The sequence below is a fragment of the Anomaloglossus baeobatrachus genome, chromosome 8, assembly GCF_048569485.1.
Source record: "Anomaloglossus baeobatrachus isolate aAnoBae1 chromosome 8, aAnoBae1.hap1, whole genome shotgun sequence".
In the NCBI taxonomy this organism is placed as follows: Eukaryota; Metazoa; Chordata; class Amphibia; order Anura; family Aromobatidae; genus Anomaloglossus; species Anomaloglossus baeobatrachus.
Genome location: NC_134360.1, coordinates 103,139,460 through 103,155,784, shown reverse-complemented (window position 1 = coordinate 103,155,784; position 16,325 = coordinate 103,139,460).

The following is a 16,325-nucleotide window of genomic DNA, read 5'->3' as shown; positions in this document are numbered from 1 at the left end:
TGTACCTGGCTAGCATACAAAAATATGGCGAAGCCCACATAATTTTTTCAGGGGGCAAAAAACTTCTGCATACAGTCCTGGATGGAGTATGCTGAGCCTTGTAGTTCTGCAGCTGCTGTCTGTCTGTATGGAGAAGAGCAGACAGCAGCTGCAGAACTACAAGGCTCAGCATACTCCATCCAGGACTGAAAATGGTTGAAGGGTTTCACCAGCACAAAACTCCAGGCATTTTGTTCTTTAAAATAAAAATTCCTTTATTTTCTTATCATTAAAAAGTCCATGCTATAGTGGTCAAGCCCTAGTCAGAGAGGACGCGTTTCGAACATCCAGTTCTTATTCAGTCTCTAAACCATCTAGTCACAGAACTGTTTAAAAAGGGCTGAACCCAAACATGTGATCAAATGCAAGGAGAGAGCAAGACAATTACAAAAACATTAACCCCTTAAGTTGTATCACTCCATATAATGCTTATAACACTTATATACATACATAGTATTTAAGCCAGATTAATATGCAAACATTAATTCATTTCTTTTATTTAGACCTTTAGGAAATCTTGTGCCCATTAAAAACATCCATTTTATTTCTCTCTGAAAGAGGATGTCTTTCAAATTTCCACCTCTTCTAGGTAGTTTAATTTTTTCAATGGCATTGACTTTCATGCCTTTCAAATCACCTGCATGTGCGTCGCGAAAATGTTGAGACACTCCTGATAATTTTCTTGTGGTGGCATTATTCACATCATAAATGTGTTCAGATATCCTCTTTCTGAGAGAACGACAAGTGCTGCCTATATATTGTAACTGACAAATAGTACACGATATTAAATAAACCACATGGTCTGAACCGCAGTTTATGAGTGACATTATTTTATACGTTTTTTTATCAGTAAATGAAGAAAAATCCTTCACATTTAACATATAACCGCATAGTCCACACGATCTGTGGCCACATTTGAAAGAGCCTGTGCTAGGTAACCAATTGCCGGTATTTTTTTCTTTTTTAATGGAACCGCACCTATTCATGTGATCATTAGGTGATAACATGGATCCCAATGTAATGTTCCTTTTTGAAACAAATTTAACTCCATTTTTTAAGATTTGATATAATGTGTCATCTGTAGATAAAATGGGTAAATATTTTTTAATAATTTTAATTACATCATAATAATTCTTACTGTATGTTGTTGAAAAAACAACTGACAATTCTTTCTGGGGATTATCTCTGGTTTTATTCATGTCCAAATATTGTGACCTACTCACTTTAGTTGCCTTGGTTTTGGCTTTCTGGAGATTTGTCATTTTATAACCTCTTGCCAAAAACCTTTTTTCAATAGTGCTGCATTCTACCTCAAAACCATTTTGGGTGTTGCAACATCTCCTGGCACGGACATATTCACCTGTAGGGATGTTATCTATAACATGCTTTGGATGGCAACTTCCCGCATGTAATAGCGAGTTGCCTGATATAGGTTTTCTGTAAAGACTGCAATTAATATCTCCATTATCACCCTTCCCATGGAATTGTATATCCAAAAAATTGATTTTTGATACATCATGAAAAAAAGTGAAAAAAAGATTATGGGCATTATTATTGATATAAAATATAAAATCCTCAATTTTTTTTATTTGGATTTTGCCATACAATAAGTACATCATCTATAAATCTCAGATATAATGCTATATCTGAGAAAAAAGGATTACATTGATTAAAAATATATTGTTCTTCCCACCAAAACATGAATATGCCTGCTAGAGAGGGGGAAAAACGTGCGCCCATTGAACATCCCTGCAACTGAATATATCCTTTATTTAGAAAGGTAAAATAGTTGTTCTTAAGTAAAAACTCAGTTACATCAACCAAATAATACTGTAGTTCAAGTGAGTAGTCAGAATATTTTTTGAGCAAATCTTTCAAAGCTAAAATGGCAAGGGAATGTGGAATGGATGTATAAAGTGATTGCACATCACAAGTTAACCAACTGTAATTATCCTGCCATTTCATCTGAGAGATAATATTCAACACATGTTTGCTATCTAGGACATAGCCAGGAGACATTTTGGGAAGAAATTGAAGGTGGTTATCCAACCACTCTGCTAGATGTTCAGTATAAGAATCAATACCTGAGACAATCGGTCTCATTTTTGGGGGAAATTGGTTTTTATGTGACTTGGGTAAGGCATGCAATAATGGTGTTAAACAATAAGAGGGATTAAGATAATCCCTCAATTTTTCATCCATTAAACCCAAATGTAAGCCTTCTTCTAGAATTTTTTCCAAGGATTTTTTTATATCTGCAGAGGGGTCATAATCGACTCTCCTGTAGGTATCACAATCCTGTAACATAGTCAATACCTCCCTTTCATAAAGTCCTGTATCCAAAACTACGACTGCCCCCCCCTTGTCAGAATTTTTTATTCACACAGAATTTTATGCACAGCCCAGGATTACTGGCTTCCATTGCACAGGTGAGCTGGGCAAAAAACCTTTTTCCATTATTCATCTTGAGCTGCTATACCCGTGCTCCCTGTGATCCACGATCAGGAACTTTCAGTAAGTCAAATCATTATTGCCTTGGATCTTTTCAAAAAGAGACATTGTATACTATATATGATGAAATTGTATGACTTATAGTTCCTTATAAGAATTGTGTCATAAAATGGAAGACCAGATGAATGATGCTAATAGCAATCAGAATTTTTTTACTTCAGATAGATTACGTATGGAGAGAGCTGCAAAAATGTTTTCATTGAATAAGCAAGATACCCCTTTGGAAACGCACACAGAAATGAATCAAATTATGTGGGAATTAGAAAAAGTAATGTCAGCGAGAATTCGTACCTGGTGGGACAGCGAAACCTTGCAAGCATATCTTGACAAAAGTATGGTTCCCAGGGGACTTCGGCTGAATAAAAGACCCACAGTTGAATTTAATCAAGAATTTGTTGCAAAATGGGATACAATCTTATTTGAATGCTCCAAAAAACTTATTCAATTAATTATAGAACAAGAACGAAATAAAATAGGTGTGTTGGAGAATAAGATTAAAGAAATTGAAGTTTCCCTTGCACAATATTCAGGTCTGGATGCTTATAAGACCATGAAAGACCAGATAAATGTTAAAATCATTGCCCTTGAGGACACAATCACTGCATTCAAAGAAAAAAAGTTTGTTCGTGATCTGAGGGACTATGAGGATAATAAAATCTACAATTGGCACAACTCCAGGAGATTTTTCCAAGCTGGTCCCAGATCCATATTGAAAAATAATAAAAGACGCAACAATTCCACTCGTGTAAATTTTTCTTCTACGGATTTTGAAATGACTGATGTGGACTCTACAGATTATAATACTGACACGTCCGATAACAATTTTGACACCTCATCTACTTCATCAAGTGTGTCAAAAAACTTGAAAAACCAGCCGTTTTTCCAAAAAAATCGAAAAAAACAAGGAGGAGCGGCCGCAAACATAGAAAGTCATGTGTATCAACACAATCATTATACGAGGGGGAAAAGAAAATGAATATTGATAATAATAATTTTTCTGTTATAAATATGTCGGCATGCATTTTAAACAGTAGTGAAATAAGTGTTTTGAAAAGGGGTTTAAATTTTGTTCCCAATAAGAGGTTTGATCTTTTTAAAACAATACTAGATGTTAATAAGTTCATCCGAAAATTAACAGTAAAAAAACACTTTTTTCAAGATGAAAATGGGTCTAATGTTCCTAATGTTTCAAATGCATCAGCCGACACTTATTTCTCTCCTATGTCATTCAAAGAACAAATGGCTTTACAAGATTTGCATGATTTGTCAAGTGATAGTGGTGCCAGATCTAATTCACATTGTGCGGTTTCCCACTTTAATGTTCCTAATCCTAGTTTTTATCCCATACCTTCGAGGTGTGATCAGATGACTGATTTCCAGAATATAGTAGAAAAAGAATTAACTGCTCTTTCTCATTTACAAGAACCTATGGTTCAAAATTTGTCTAAGACTGAGAAGGATGCGGTTATTTCCTTGCAAAAAAACTTGAACATCATAATAAAAAATTCTGACAAGGGGGGGGCAGTCGTAGTTTTGGATACAGGACTTTATGAAAGGGAGGTATTGACTATGTTACAGGATTGTGATACCTACAGGAGAGTCGATTATGACCCCTCTGCAGATATAAAAAAATCCTTGGAAAAAATTCTAGAAGAAGGCTTACATTTGGGTTTAATGGATGAAAAATTGAGGGATTATCTTAATCCCTCTTATTGTTTAACACCATTATTGCATGCCTTACCCAAGTCACATAAAAACCAATTTCCCCCAAAAATGAGACCGATTGTCTCAGGTATTGATTCTTATACTGAGCATCTGGCAGAGTGGTTGGATAACCACCTTCAATTTCTTCCCAAAATGTCTCCTGGCTATGTCCTAGATAGCAAACATGTGTTGAATATTATCTCTCAGATGAAATGGCAGGATAATTACAGTTGGTTAACTTGTGATGTGCAATCACTTTATACATCCATTCCACATTCCCTTGCCATTTTAGCTTTGAAAGATTTGCTCAAAAAATATTCTGACTACTCACTTGAACTACAGTATTATTTGGTTGATGTAACTGAGTTTTTACTTAAGAACAACTATTTTACCTTTCTAAATAAAGGATATATTCAGTTGCAGGGATGTTCAATGGGCGCACGTTTTTCCCCCTCTCTAGCAGGCATATTCATGTTTTGGTGGGAAGAACAATATATTTTTAATCAATGTAATCCTTTTTTCTCAGATATAGCATTATATCTGAGATTTATAGATGATGTACTTATTGTATGGCAAAATCCAAATAAAAAAAATTGAGGATTTTATATTTTATATCAATAATAATGCCCATAATCTTTTTTTCACTTTTTTTCATGATGTATCAAAAATCAATTTTTTGGATATACAATTCCATGGGAAGGGTGATAATGGAGAAATTAATTGCAGTCTTTACAGAAAACCTATATCAGGCAACTCGCTATTACATGCGGGAAGTTGCCATCCAAAGCATGTTATAGATAACATCCCTACAGGTGAATATGTCCGTGCCAGGAGATGTTGCAACACCCAAAATGGTTTTGAGGTAGAATGCAGCACTATTGAAAAAAGGTTTTTGGCAAGAGGTTATAAAATGACAAATCTCCAGAAAGCCAAAACCAAGGCAACTAAAGTGAGTAGGTCACAATATTTGGACATGAATAAAACCAGAGATAGTCCCCAGAAAGAATTGTCAGTTGTTTTTTCAACAACATACAGTAAGAATTATTATGATGTAATTAAAATTATTAAAAAATATTTACCCATTTTATCTACAGATGACACATTATATCAAATCTTAAAAATGGAGTTAAATTTGTTTCAAAAAGGAACATTACATTGGGATCCATGTTATCACCTAGTGATCATATGAATAGGTGCGGTTCCATTAAAAAAGAAAAAAATACCGGCAATTGGTTACCTAGCACAGGCTCTTTCAAATGTGGCCACAGATCGTGTGGACTATGCGGTTATATGTTAAATGTGAAGGATTTTTCTTCATTTACTGATAAAAAAACGTATAAAATAATGTCACTCATAAACTGCAGTTCAGACCATGTGGTTTATTTAATATCGTGTACTATTTGTCAGTTACAATATATAGGCAGCACTTGTCGTTCTCTCAGAAAGAGGATATCTGAACACATTTATGATGTGAATAATGCCACCACAAGAAAATTATCAGGAGTGTCTCAACATTTTCGCGACGCACATGCAGGTGATTTGAAAGGCATGAAAGTCAATGCCATTGAAAAAATTAAACTACCTAGAAGAGGTGGAAATTTGAAAGACATCCTCTTTCAGAGAGAAATAAAATGGATGTTTTTAATGGGCACAAGATTTCCTAAAGGTCTAAATAAAAGAAATGAATTAATGTTTGCATATTAATCTGGCTTAAATACTATGTATGTATATAAGTGTTATAAGCATTATATGGAGTGATACAACTTAAGGGGTTAATGTTTTTGTAATTGTCTTGCTCTCTCCTTGCATTTGATCACATGTTTGGGTTCAGCCTTTTTTAAACAGTTCTGTGACTAGATGGTTTAGAGACTGAATAAGAACTGGATGTTCGAAACGCGTCCTCTCTGACTAGGGCTTGACCACTATAGCATGGACTTTTTAATGATAAGAAAATAAAGGAATTTTTATTTGAAAGAACAAAATTCCTGGAGTTTTGTGCTGGTGAAACCCTTCAACCATTTTCAATGCACATGGACTGGCTCTCCAAACCTCTTCTCCGTGCACAGCCCAGGATTACTGGCTTCCATTGCACAGGTGAGCTGGGCAAAAAACCTTTTTCCATTATCCATCCAGGACTGTATGCAGAATTTTTTTGCCCACCAAAAAAATGACGTGGGCTTCGCCATATTTTTGTATGCTAGCCAGGTACAGCTGGCAGCCACGGGCTGCCTCCAACCCCCAGTTGCCTATTTGTACCCGGCTGGGAACCAAAAATATAGGGAAGCCCGTTTTTTTTAATTATTTCACTTATTTCATGAAATAATTAAAAAACAAATGACGGGGCTTCACCCTATTTTTGTGTCCAGCCGGGTACAACTAGGCAGCTGGGGATTGGAATCCGCAGCACAGGTTAGCCCGAGGTTTGTGGGCGCCTCTGCTGCAGATTTCAGTCCGCAGCCGTCCCAGAAAATGGCGCTCTCATAGAAGCGCCATCATCTGGCGCTGTATCCAACTCTTCCAACAGCCCTGGAGCCGGGTGGCTTGTTGGGTAATCATGAGTTAATACTGGCTTTGTTTTACCAGCCAGTATTAAGCCAGAGATTCTTAATGTCAGGCACGTTTGACCCGGCCATTAAGAATCTCCAATAAAGGGTTAAAAAAAAGACACCACACAAAGAAAAAATAATTTAATAGAAATAAATACACAGACACATTAGAGACTCCATCTTTATTACCCCCTGTCAGCCCTCCACGATCCTGCTCTTCTGTCTTCTTTCTTTCTAGTGTAGTAGTAGTGACGATTGTAGTGAGGAAGGATGAGATTCACCAGCTCATCACTTGGGGCTGAGGAACCTCCATCCTCACTACAATCCTCACTACAATCGGGAAGCAGCGTGCAGCCTTCACTCCGTGAGTGATCACTGCTGGCTGCTAGCGGTAATGCTGACAGACGCGTTACCATAGCAACGGTGCTCTCGGAGCCGCGGTTAGCGGTGACGTCACCGCTAACTGCGTTGCTATGGCAACGGTGATCTCCGTTAATGACCGGCTGTGTCAGCCGGTCCCTAACGGAACGGGGAGTCGACCGTGTGCTAGAGCATGTCGCCGGTACACGGCGATACACATATGTGCACCGTGTACCGGAGAGATGCACTCGCAGGTCCTACATGATGTGTCATAGTCATGTGACCAGTCTGTAGCCAATGAGATAATAGCCACGTGACTGGTCACATGGCTATTTTGACGTCACGATAGGTTCTGCATCTCTGCTGGCAGTGCAGGTCACCGGGAGGATTCAGCGATCATCGGATGGAACAGCGGCAGGAGACAGAGTGCAGAAGGGATCGCGAGGACCGGTAAGTGTTATGGCAATGTTTAATAACTGTTTGTGTACATTTATAAATCTGAAAATAAGGAGCGCTGATAGTGTAACACCAAAGTGATCAGTGGGGTATACCTGGAAAATATACACTCACCTGGATCAGTTGTGACAGTCACAACCACTAGTGCGCATGAGATAATGGCGTCTGCTGCAGCCCCACGTGGATGAGCATACAAGATAAGGCCGAAAAGGGGTTAATGCTGCGCATCAGCCAAATGAAGACGTATAATGTTGATGAAGATGAGTATTCTTTTATTTCATAGGTCTACGCGTTTCAAGGTGACAACCTCTTCCTCAGGACCAATGCATCAACAACAAGTACAACATACATGAAGATGACAGATATATATACACACAACTGATGGAAAGAAACGCCCACTGGGACAGGAACACAGCCTGCTAAACGGGATACTGCCGGAGCAGCAAGGCAGGGGCAAGACCTGCAAACTAGGTGCTGCCTGAGCAGCAAGGGCAAAGCCCACAAAAGACAATAGGGCGCGACCGTCCTTCTATGTTTGGATGTCTGGCAGCGTGCTGCCACGCCACTGCTCAGGCACTATTGTCTTTTGTGGGCTTTGCCCTTGCTGCTCAGGCAGCACCTAGTTTGCAGGTCTTGCCCCTGCCTTGCTGCTCCGGCAGTATCCCGTTTAGCAGGCTGTGTTCCTGTCCCAGTGGGCGTTTCTTTCCATCAGTTGTGTGTATATATATCTGTCATCTTCATGTATGTTGTACTTGTTGTTGATGCATTGGTCCTGAGGAAGAGGTTGTCACCTTGAAACGCGTAGACCTATGAAATAAAAGAATACTCATCTTCATCAACATTATACGTCTTCATTTGGCTGATGCGCAGCATTAACCCCTTTTCGGCCTTATCTTGTATGTGTACATTTATAATGCATTTTTATGTGTTTGTGATTGCCTCCCATTCTAGCCTATACGTTCGAGTTCGGTTCGTCGAATGTTCGACGAACCGAACTCAAACGGGACCCCCGTTCGGCGAACCGGCCTCGAGCCGAACCGGGACCGGTTCGCTCATCTCTACTCAAGAGCCGATGGCCATTCGCCACTCCTTCTCCAAGAATGGGGTGCCCGCGCTACCACAGCAGGTCGCACACAACATCACCGATTCCTTGAGAAACTCTCTGTGTGACAGGGTGCATTTCACCACAGATACTTGGACCAGTAAGCATGGACAGGGGAGTTACATGTTGATGATTGGGCACTGGGTGACTATGGTGAGAGATGGAGAAGGGTCTGCTGTACAAGTCTTTCCGTCTCCACGAGTTGTGTGTCAATCCTTCCTCTGTATGTACAGGTTCCTCCACTGCTTCTGCCTCCTCAACCTCGTGTCGGTCCTGCACCTCGGGCCAAACCCTGTGTGGTCAGGCCACCCTTCCTTGTAACTGCACCCAAGGAATCCCACACACCTCCTTACTATACTAGCAGCAGAGCTCAACAGCATGATGTGGTCGACTCTTTCCTTAGAAATGTCTGGGAAATGTGAGTCACACCGCTGAGGAGTTGTGGACGGTAAGCTCTGGAGAGTGAGACCGAGTTTCATCAATGGTTGTCTTCACTCAACCAGCAGCCAAGGAATGCCGGGTGCGAAAATGATGCAAAACAGTCTGCGGCCCTTCTTCAGAGCAATGTGACACACGTGCCTTGTATGGCTCACATGTTGAATCTGATTCTCCAGCAATTTTTAAAACACTATCCCGGCCTACATGTCCTTCTGTCGAGGGCACGGTGTAATGCCTGCCTGGATCGACACACTCAGACGGGCTGTAAAGGATAGGCTAGAGGGAAGCCACTCACCAAGCTGGACCCCCAGAACCCTGAAACCCTTTAACCCCTATACAGTGATTTTGAATTACACAGGGCCCAAGGTGATTAATACCTGTGGAAGGCTGCAGTTCCAGAGAATAGTAGTCATGCAGGGTCAAAACATTAATTGAGGAAGAGGAACAGAATGGGAGGGACAGGACTTAATCAGAAAACAAGCAGAGGTGAAATGCGGATCGGCCAACGAGGCACATAAACAGCAAGCAGGAAAAGTAGTCAGGTAACAAGCACACAAAATCATAAAACTGAACTGGGGGTAACAGTAACCAGAGGTTCATAGCTATGTCTGGCAGTGGTCTGCAGACAGGATGGGCCTAAAAAAGGGTGTGGTGTCTTCCTATTGGTTGTAGCTGAATGATGGTACTTCATCTGTGAGATACCCACCACCTGCATTCAGCCAGTGGTTCTGCATCTGTCAAGGTAACGCAGCCCAGTGGGTAACCATAACCTGCGTCCACCTGCGCCGCTGGCGTCGACTCCTCTCCCATCATCAGCACTATGCACGAGAGGAACACGTTGTCACCTGGAGACAGGAGTACAAATTGACGGAGTGGACTCCGGTGGTGACTTATCAGCCGTGTGCGGCAATGATGCAAACCTGGCTGCGGGCCTTCATCAGGAAAATGTGACACACATGCCTTGTGTGGCTCACGTGTTGAATCTGATTCTCCAGCAATTTTTAAAACACCATCCCGTCCTACATGGCCTTGTACAGCGGGCACGCTCGCTATGTGCCCACTTCCATCGTTCGCACCCAGCAGCTCAACAACTTTCATCGCTCCTGAAGTCTTAAGGTCTGGCGGTTAAACGCCTGAAATGCGATGTTCTGACACGCAGGAATTGGAATCTGCACATGTTGCATCGTCTGTGGCAGCACCGCAGAGCCCTGCTGAAATACGTTATGACGTATACCCTGGGCTAACTTGATCCAGAGGTGGTGTGTCGCGGGCGGGGAGGCCGCCGCCGCGCTCACTAACGCTCGGGTCCGGCGCTGCTGCGACTGCTGCTCGGTGGCTCGAGTGGTGGGCCGGATCCGGGGACTCGAGCGGCGCTCCTCGCTCGTGAGTGAAAAGGGTGGTTGGTTTTGGGGGATTTAGTCCGTGACACCACCCACGGGGTGTGGTGAAGATAGGCACCACCGCTGCTGGTGACGGGGATCCCGGGAGCGATGATAGGGAGCAGCTAGGATGTTGTTTTCCCCATCCGTGGGTAGGGGTCGGTGGTCCCGGGGCCCGGTGGTGTGACGGGGAGGCAGGGTTGGTGAGGTGCAGGGTTGCAGGTACAGCGCGGCGCGGTGCCGGATGGCAGGGGTGTACTCACTCAGTAAGAGATGCACAAAGTCCTCGGTAAACCAAATGGCTGGATGGACGGGTCCCGCAGCCGGCTGCAGTGTCTCTCCCCGGACAGGTGATGGCGGCTGTCTTTCCCTGCACCTTTGTGTACTATTTGACTACGATGGATCCCCAACGGTAGTCCGCTCCCCGGTGTATGGATGCCGGAGGAGCCCGTTTGCCCGCAGGCGCAGGTCCTTGGGTCTCTAGCCTTAGGCGGTAGCTGTATACCCTCACGGTGTGGGCGGTTGCCTTCTAACGGGTCTTTGGCTGTTAGGAAACCCCTGGGGTTCCTGCCACACTCGGATTTGACTGTTGACGGCGACTCCAATCCTAGTCGGGGTCCGATGGCCCTGCCTGTGTGTGCTGGCTTCACTTCGCTCCCCGGTCGGTACCGGCGGGCCACCGCCCGTCCCCGGTCCTACGGTTCCACGTTGATTCACCACTCCTGCAGACAGCAACCACCGTCTGCCAACCTTGTTGTCAGTGCCTGGGCCCCAAACCCAGACACTCTCCACTCTACTCCTCTCACTTCAACCTCCTGGACTAATCTGTCACTTTTCCCGCCTCCAGGCCTGTGAAATCCTCAGTGGGTGGGGCCAACCACTTGGCTCCGCCCGGCCTAGTGTGGACATCAGACCCTGGAGGGAGGCAACAAGGGTTTTATGTTACTGTCTAGTGGGGGTGGGAGTGTATGTGTGTTACCTGTGACGACCTGGGTAGTCCAGGGCGCCACAAGTGCAGATCACGCTGCTGGAGTGGTGTCAGATCAAGGACCTATGCACCGTTCTACACAGTTTACAAATGTCGACGAAGATGTTTACCACTGGCGATGCCAATCTCAGCGTGACAATTCTGTTCATCTACATGATGGAGCACACTGTAAGCATTATTCGGAGTCAGGTGTTGGGACAAGAGGAAGGGGAGGAAGTACAGGAGGAGTCATATGCGGAAGGGATAACAAGATCTACAAGGTCCAGACGGTCAGCGGCACCTAGGCGGCAGTCATGGTATGGTGGGGAGAGCGATTATCAAGGGCGCATAGTATCAGCAAAACTGTTGAGGAAGGTGCAGGAGCCCAGGAAGAAATGGAGTACGAACTGGCGATGGGCATGGAAGACTCAGCAGATGAGTGAGAGCTTGCTCACATTTCGGTTGTGCGAGGTTCGGGGGAGTGGGGAATAGGAAGGAGGCACGATTCTCACCTCGCCGCCACCAACACACCAAGGACTTGGTCCTCCTGGATGCACAAGACACATGAGCGCCTTCTTGCTGCACTACCTACAACATGACCCTCGGATTGTACGAATTCGAAGTAATGCTGACTACTGGGTTGCCACACTGTTAGATCCCCGGTACAACACAAAATTTTGTGAAATAATTCCTGCCATAGAAAGGGACGCACGTATGCAGGAGTATCAGCAGAAGGTGGTACACAATCTTAGATCTGCTTTTCCACTAGACACCAGTGGTGCACAGAGTGAATCTCAACGCTTTGTCATGGATAGGAGGAAATGGTCTTTTACTTGTCCACTTCTGAGGGACCGAGGGCTGGCTGCTGTGCTGAGACGGCGTTGAGTACGGTGTCCCTGCAGAGTTGCACTTTTGGTCTTATACAAAATTAGTTGAAAAAGGACAGATGCTGGTGGAAAGGGGAACAGGTGTGTTGGAAAGGGGAAAAAAGTTTGTGTCCGTGGGTTTGGTGGTTAAGCAACAGTAACATTTGCTGAAGAAACAACATCTGTTATGGTGGGACTGGCAGATTTGGATAAGGTGGTACATACTATGTTACCGCTATATAAAAAAATTAAGAAGAAAAGAAAGAGAAAGGTATACAGTATATCCCAATCGCCATTCGGTGTCCACCGTGCTCCCAGATGGAAAAGGAGAGGTTGTCAACTGGAAAGTTAGGTGGAGGATACAGAGCAGGTTGACTCTGAAACAAATAGTAGCCTGAACCGAGTTAGACGCCACTCGGATCTGGAGACTGGGAGCCCTGTTAGCGTCACAGGGTCCACACGCCCACCCAGCCCCGGAACTCCCTGTTAACAACACAAGGGCCATTGGGTACGCTGTCCGTGTGCGTAGGGGACACACCTGTGGATAGCAGGCGGATCAGCAGCAGCAGGCCTGTTAATGCCACTGGGCTGCACTAGCAGGACTGGTAGGACAGGAGCTGGTCTTAAACGTTCTGCGTTACCAACTGTGGTGGCGGCCTGCATCGACGCCCTATCCCTGCCTACCTCTGGCCTAAAGCCGCAATGGGTTCAACACATGGAGGTGTGCCCCTTTTATAACCTGGGTCTGCCCCAAACCAGGGTGGACCACAATGCACCTCCTGGAGACAAAATCAGAGTGACACGTCATGAGGGGCATAACTAGCGTCCTATTTGGAACCGCCACTTCAATGATGACCTCATGGATGCCACGACCCAAACACCTCACCAGTCATCGTCTGACCAACAATAATGAGGTGACAAGTCATAGGGGCGGGCCTCTGCAAGCCAGTTGGGAGTGGCCTGGCCACATCGTCAGGACAACTGATGCCCTGTGGTCTATATGGGCCCCCCACATCAGGGGCAGGTCCAAAGAGTTCATTACCGGACCTAGCCTCTGATGCAGTAAGTGCCTGAGCATGCTCAGTAGCATGAAATACAGTTTCAGAAAAAAAGACTATCTGCTTCAGCATGCTGTCTAGGCACAACAAAGGACTTAGACCCGGCACGGAGTGCAAGTACCTGTGCAAAGAGGCTTTTCGCAGTAAGTGTGAAGCCCCACAGGTGTTGTGTCGGTGCATTACCTTCAGGGACTCCACGTGGAGGAGCAGTCTGGTCACAGGTAGGTTGCTTCTTTATATGTATTTTCGTGATGCCACTCTCGGTATTGCGGTCAGTGGGGACCGCCACTGCAGTGTAAGGAGACACCTGGGGCTGATGTTGGTTGCAGTTAGTTGTAGTGGCCTCCCGAGAGTGAGGCAAGCCCCAGGGCCCTGTGTAAGTGTGTGGAACTGCAGGTCGCAGAATGACTCAGGCACAGTCCAAACGAGCATGCGCTGTAGCCCAAAATGAAGACTAAGGCGGGCTTTGCACGCTGCGACATCGCAATCCAATGCTGCGATGCCGAGCGCGATAGTCCCCGCCCCTGTCGCAGCTGCGATATCCTTGTGATAGCTGCCATAGCGAACATTATCGCTATGGCAGCTTCACATGGACTCACCTGTCTTGGGACGTCTCTCTGGCCGGTGACCCGCCTCCTTATTAAGGGGGCGGGTCGTACGGCGTCACTGAGATGTCACACGGCAGGCAGCCAATAAGAGCGGAGGGGCGGAGATGAGCGGGATGTAAACATCCTGCCCACCTTCTCCCTTCCGCATATCCTACGGGAGCCGCGGTGACGCTGGTAGGAGATGTTCCTCGCTCCTGCGGCTTCACACACAGCGATGTGTGCTGCTGCTGGAGCGAGGAACATCGGATCATCGCGTCAGCGTAATTATGGATTACGCCGACGCTACACCGATGATACGATTACGACGCTTTTGCGCTCGTTAATCGTATTATCTAGGCTTTACACACTACGATGTCGCCTGCGATGCCGGATGTGCGTCACTTTCAATTTGACCCCACCGACATCGCACCTGCGATGTCGTAGTGTGCAAAGTACCCCTTAGCCTCAGGAATGACACAGTCAGGCTGAGCATACTCAGTAGGCAAAACACTGGAGTTAGGCTGCGGCTGGGGTAAATCGGCACACGCATGCGCACTGGCTGCCTCTCCACACTTAGACGTGGTGGAGAAAGCAGCCAGCTGATCAACCCGAGACACAGCCCTAAATGGCAGCTGACGCCTGGGCGCAACTGGAACCGCAGCAGGTTGCTTGCATTTACGGCGGCACCAATTCGTAACAACAAATAACAGCTAAAATAACAGGTGTACTTCTTCCCGCAGATAATCTGATATGATCATTTTTTCACGGACACGACCATCGTTAACAAAAGTAGATGAGGCACCAAAACAGCAGCTGCTTCAATGGATGTCAAGTGCGCAATAAAGTGGGCTCTCCTCCACCTCAAGTTCAATATCACAAATACTACATTCCACAGTGGTGTAAACCCAATCTTCATAACTGCTCTCAAGTTTCCACCAGCCCTGCTGAATAAGGGGAAACAGAGATTGTTGAGTCTGCAGAGCCATTCAGTCACACTATAGCCTGGGAATCAGAGGTCTGCTCAAAAGATGCAGTGAGTACAGACAAAGAAGTTCTTCTTATTATTATTATTATTAATAATAATATTTATTTAATGTTTATTTATAGAGCACCATTGAGTCCATGGTGCTGTACATGACAAGGGGGTTACATACAGAATACATATACAAGTAACAATAGACAGACTGGTACAGAGGGCAGAGGACCCAGCCCTTACAGGATTACATTGTAAAGTATTTTGGGGAGGAGACAGTATGTGGGGTGTAGGTTGGGCAGAAGCTCCGCACGGTGGTGGTGTCATTTAATGGTTATAGTCATTTATGAACAGATGAGTTTTCAGGTTCCGTTTGAAGCTTGCGGGTGTAGCAGATAATCTGACGTGTTGAGGCAGCGAGTTACAGGAGACAGGGGAAATTATCTGCACAGATGGCCAGAAGGTTTGTGAGTCGGATCCAGGCCCCGATGAAGAAGGTGTTGAGCATAATGAACACCCTCATTTCCAAACCGTACATCATCCTGGTGGAGACAATGGGTAACATGATGAGGAGACTCAGATACCTGATTGTAACGTCAACTTTGCTATTCGGTCAGGGCAGGAAGAGGTTGTCACGGAGTCTCAACGGACTCAGGACGAGGGGAATGAAAACACACAGGGTGATGATGAGGTTAGAGACACCACTTACTGTCAAACCAAAGTGAGTCAATCGATGACGTAAGCAGAGGAGGTGGAGGAGGATGCTACTGACGACAAGTTTACGTTGTGTCTTCCTGGACAGAGACAAAGTACTGGAAGCACGTCAACAACTGAATCCTCGGCCACAACTCTGCCTATGAGCATAAGTCATGTTGGCTATGCAGTTCGCATGGGCTGTAAGCCTTGCCTAGCCTGGGAATTTTTTGGACATAGCAAAGGATCACCCAAGTCATGTAATCTGTAACAATCTCTAAGTAGAAGGCAAAAAATCTCAACTTTGAGTACTTCCACCATGAAGTGTCACATAGATATGAATTGATAGCGTGAGGATGTATTGCTCAGCTTTAGCCACTGTCAATGCAACATGCTTATTTGCTGTTCATTGCATGCATTGTTGCAGACTACACACAAGGGGCTGCTGTTTTTTTGGAGCTGCTTTTGTCTGTTTGGTCGCTTTAGCAATAGCAAAACGATCTTCGGGTGTGGACTTGGAGATGCTGTCTATGAACAGAATGAAAAGATAAAGGTGTGTGTTACAGCAAGGAACAACTGCGGAAACACTTCGTTCAATTGTGAGGGGAGTCATTTTGGAGTTTGGTGAGGAGTACTGTAACGCCAG